At 46.5% G+C, this 4,891-nt stretch overlaps 1 non-coding gene across 1 annotated transcript; it reads right to left on the reverse strand.

Moving 5' to 3' along the window:
* Positions 1-669: 669 nt before the first annotated feature.
* Positions 670-808, reverse strand: LOC113457287. The gene has a single exon (XR_003377912.1). It is a non-coding gene; the product is annotated as a small nucleolar RNA SNORA48 (small nucleolar RNA).
* Between the last annotated feature and the right edge of the window lie 4,083 nt (positions 809-4,891).

Consider the following 4,891-nt stretch of genomic DNA (forward strand, 5'->3'; position numbering starts at 1 on the left):
CTGGAGGGCGGAGTTTATGATCCATCCTTTCCTTCCACCTTTTACGGTGAGATCCAGGGATCCATCCCAAGCCATCAGATTTGTGTGGCAAATACTTTTGTCCGTTGGTATCCCATAGCCCAGATGATCTTCCTCTGTCTCTGCGCTTCCCCTCCCCTTCCCCCTTCTTCTTCTGCTCCCCTTTCTTCCTCCTCCTCCTCTTCTTCTTCTTCTTCTTCTTCTTCTTCTTCTTCTTCTTCTTCTTCTTCTTCTTCTTCTTTCTCTTCCTCCTCCTCCTCTTCCTCCTCCTCTTCTTTCTTTTTTCTTCTTCCTCTTCCTCCTCCTCCTCCTCTTCCTCTTCCTCCTCCTCCTCCTCCTCCTCTTCCTCTTCCTCTTCCTCTTCCTCTTCCTCTTCCTCTTCTTCTTCTTCTTCTCCTTCTCCTCCTCCTCTTCTTTCTTTTTTCTTCTTCCTCCTCCTCTTCCTCCTCCTCCTCCTCTTCCTCTTCTTCTTCTTCTTCTTCTTCTTCTTCTTCTTCTTCTTCTTCTTCTTCTTCTCCTCCTCCTCCTCTTCTTTCTTTTTTCTTCATCTTTCTCTTCTTCCTTTTCCTCCTCCTCCTCGTCCTCTCCTCCTCGTCCTCTCCTTCTCCTTCTCCTTCTCCTTCTTCTTCTCCTCTTCCTTTCTTCTGGATTTTATATGCCCTAGGCGTGAAACAGCTTTGGTCCCCAAGCTAGGCACCAAACTAGGATGACCAAAGGACTGCCATATGCCCTACCCTTGACTGATAGAAGACACCACCACCAAGGGGTCTCTTTGCCCATTACCAGGGTGTGGATGTGACATTTTTTTAAATTTTAGAGTTCTTCCCATTGTTTATGGCTTTTCTTTTGTGTTTGCGGTATAGTCACATGTATCCGTGTACATGTTTACATAGGTGTGGACACACTTGTGTGCAGAGACCCATGTATGTGTGTGCATGGAGACACCAGAGGTTGATGTTAGGTGTCCTCCTTGATCCCTCTCCACCTTATATTTTATGGTCTCCTTTGGATCCAGAGTTCACCAATTGGGTCAGTCTATAACTAGCGTGCTTGCTGGGGAATGGGGTCTCCTGTCTCCCCCTCCTGGGCATCAGGATTATAGCAGTCTACTACATCCACTGGAAATTTCTACATGGATTCTAGAGATAGGAACTCGGCTTCTCATGCTTGCACTGCAAGTGCTTTCCCACAGAGCCATCTGCACAGTTCTACTTTGGAAAAAGATCCTGAAAAGCCTGGGCCTGTGGCTCAGCAGTGGAATCCTGGTCAAGTAAAACATGAGTTGGATCATCCAGCACCACAAAGCCAAACAAAAATCCTAATATTATCTGGGCAGGGTGGCACACAGCTGTAATCCCAGATCTCCGAAGGCTGAAGCAGGAGGAACACAATTTGGTGGGCAGCCTGAGCTGTACAATGAGACACTGTGTTGTGTAGCTATTTCTTTGGAACTTAAGTGTCCTTTGCAGCAGGAGACTCATGAAGCCATCTCTCATGTTTATAAACAATAGGCACTGTGTTAGGCAGGGTTCTCTAGCATCGCAGAACTTATGGAATGAACATCTCCCCCAACTCATATACATATGTGTGTGTGTGTGTGTGTATACACATATACATGTATGTATGAATTTATTGGAATGTCTTACAAGCTGCAGTCCAACAGGGACTAGTTATAAATGGAAAGTCCAAGAATCTAGGAGCTGCTAAGTCCCACTAGGCTGGCGGTCTCAGCTGGTCTGCTGGGATCTTGAGAAGGAATGGATGGGCGACAGGTGAGGGCAAGCAGATGAAGAACAGCCTTCCTTCCCCCACTGTCCTCATGCAGGCTTCCAGCAGACGGCATGACCCAGATTAAAGGTGCGCCTGCCTTCCTGCCTCGAGATCCAGATCAAAGTCACGTTGTCTTCCTGCCTCAAGATCCAGATCACAAGTGTGCCCTGCATTTCTGGACTGTAGTTCTTTCCAAATACAGTCAAGCCGACAACCAGGAAGAGCCATCGCAATCACTTATTGAGGAAGAGGAGGAGAGAGGAGGAAGGAGTCTTTGGTGATTGCCTGCAGTGTTGGGCGGGGGCTCCAGGGATGCAGCTTTTGTGGACCTTATGATGGCACAGCTGACTCTGAGTCTCCATTTATTTAATCTGTCCACACTATCTGGGTGAATGGATATTTGTTTATAGCCCCCCAAAAGTGCCGTAGGACCCACCACTCCTGGCTGGCTGCATGACTTTAACAAGTTTGCTGTAATCAGAATTTGTTTGGCTTGTTTAGACAGGGAACTGCCTGGCTTTTTTTGTTTCCTAGAGAGCCACCTCCGGCTCTTCCTCTCCTGTATCCAGTTGACCTGCCCAGTCGGAGGCTAACAGAGAAGACGCCACCCGTTTGCACTAGTCTACTGTCACCATTTCCTTATATGGATAAATTCTTTTGGGGCAAGTAGCTTAGAGTTTAGGTTCAGCTGCCTTATCAGTCACAGCAGGGGCCGGACAACTGCCAACTCAGCAAGGAGGCTTGCCATTCCATACCGCGTGTTGAAGTCAGCCATACTAGGATTGCCCCCTTGTCCCATGGATGTCCCACCCTCAGGCTGATGAACTTACCCTTGGCAGGGACAATGCAGCTTCTCCCAAAGGCGTCTGCATTCAGGAGCCTAGCATAGTATTCCTTTTCCTGGGGAGAGGTAAACAAACACTACATTGGGCACCGAAGACAGACCAAAGAAACAGTTTGACAAGACAGTACCTTTAGTGAACATACTTAGATAGCATGTTGCCCAGGCTGCACTTGAACTCACTCTGTAAAGGAGGACCTTGAACTCTGGGTCCTCCCGCTTCCACCTCCCAAGTGCTGGGGTGACAGGTGTGTACCAACGTGCTTGGCTTAGGAAATGTTCTCATATGCAATGTTTTGTTCTTTTCTCATTTTAAATTGCTTTAAAGGAATTTTATTCATTATTTTTATTGTTTGTGTATGATGTGTGTGTATGGGCACATGTAGAGAGTTAGTCCATTCTCTCCTTCCACCTTCACTTGGGTTGCTGGGATTGAATTCAGGAAGACAGGCTCTGTGACAAACACTTTGTTAAAATTTTATTTATTTATTTATTGATTGATTGATTTTTGAGACAGGGTTTCTCTGTAATTTTTGGTGCCTGTCCTGGAACTAGCTCTTTTAGGCCAGGCTGGCTTCGAATTCACGGAGATCCGCCTGCTTCTGCCTCCTGAGTGCTAGGATTAAAGGCGTGCGCCACCACTGCCCGGCTGTGGCAAAAACACTTTTACTCCCTGAACCATCTGCTATATGATTAGCTTTCTCCCCGTCCCCAGACCCAGGTCTTTCTATGTAGCCCAGGCTGTCCTGGCACTTACCACACAGCCAAGTTAGGCCTCAAACTCCTAGCTATTCTCCTGCCTCAGTCTGCCAAGTGCTGAAATTACAGATCCCTGCCCAGCATACTCAATGGAAAGGATTATCTACAAGTCATATCTCTGAAGGCGCTTTCAACTTCCTCAGAAAGCGAGAAGCCGTTGGTGTTAGCCAGCCTTCTGTGCCTGTGACACCACCTGAGACAATCAATTGATCAATTGGAGGAAGAAAGACTTCTCTTTCCGGGCCACAGTCTCTGGCTCCAATGTTTCTGCAGAGACACGGGTGACTATGGTGGAGAACACACTTTATTGGGAGGGGGCACAATCCCATCATTTTCTTCAATGATTTATCTTCTGTAGTCAGATTCCATCTCCTGAAGTTGTCACCATTTCCCGATAGTGCCACCTGCTGGGGACAAAGCTTTCCATACATGATCACTGCGGACACTGGAGATACAAGTTGTAACACCGTTTGAATCTCCATCTTGAGGGCTCCAGTTGGTGACACTTAAAAAAAAATTAATAGTTAGGATCCAAAATTATCTGCTCTTTTTGAGATTAAAGTGTAATTAACATTTTGGGGTTGGTGAGGCAGCTCAGCAGGTTATGGGCGTGCTACCAAGCCTGACTCAACTCAAGCCCCAGGCCCCACAGGGCGAAAGGAAAGAACTGGCACCTACAAGTTGTTCTCTGACCTCCACACAGGGGCAGATGGTACTGCAGACCCCCACACACAGCAGAAATGCTCAAAATAAGTACATAGGCAGTGGTCCCCAACCATATGGGGACACACTGTCCAAAGCCAGTCTGTCCTACAGGTGATACCCCACCTCCTTTTACAAAAATCCATGTGGTGGAAAGTCCACACCAGTACTTCGTCCAGGAAGTCCAGATTGAAAAGAGCACAAAAGTCTACCTGGGGTAGAATCAATGAGTAAATTCTGCATGCTCTAATGGGATCCCCTACAGCACTGAAAATATAAGCTGTAGCCTGACATCATAATACGGATGACCCTCATACACATAATGAGTCAAAGAAGGAAAACCAAGAACCACGGGTGCCACCATTTATCTAAAGGTCAAGAACAGACAGCACCAGCCTCTGGTGAACCTGTATGAGGACAGTGGCTATCCAGAAATTTCCTTGGAAAACTCATTGAGCCATAACCCATGATCAAGTGTTTTTCTTCAAGGACTTGTACTTGATAGAAAGTTTTTGGTTTTTTTTTATAATAGCTTAGTGTAATTATGGTCTCTATGTTTCAAGCTTGGCTAGACAGTTTTGCATAATGATAGCATGATAGCCCCAAGCTGTGTTTAAAATAATAATCCTCACCTCCAGCCTTCCTGCCCATAACTGATAACTAGTAGGCTTTCGTTATTTTTCTTTCTTTTTTCTTTTTTTTAAATTTATTTATTTATTAAGGATTTCTGCCTCCTCCCTGCCACCGCCTCCCATTTCCCTCCCCCTCCCCCGATCAAGTCCCTCTCCCTCATCAGCTCGA

Source organism: Microtus ochrogaster, chromosome 21 (assembly GCF_000317375.1).
Source record: "Microtus ochrogaster isolate Prairie Vole_2 chromosome 21, MicOch1.0, whole genome shotgun sequence".
Classification (NCBI taxonomy): domain Eukaryota; kingdom Metazoa; phylum Chordata; class Mammalia; order Rodentia; family Cricetidae; genus Microtus; species Microtus ochrogaster.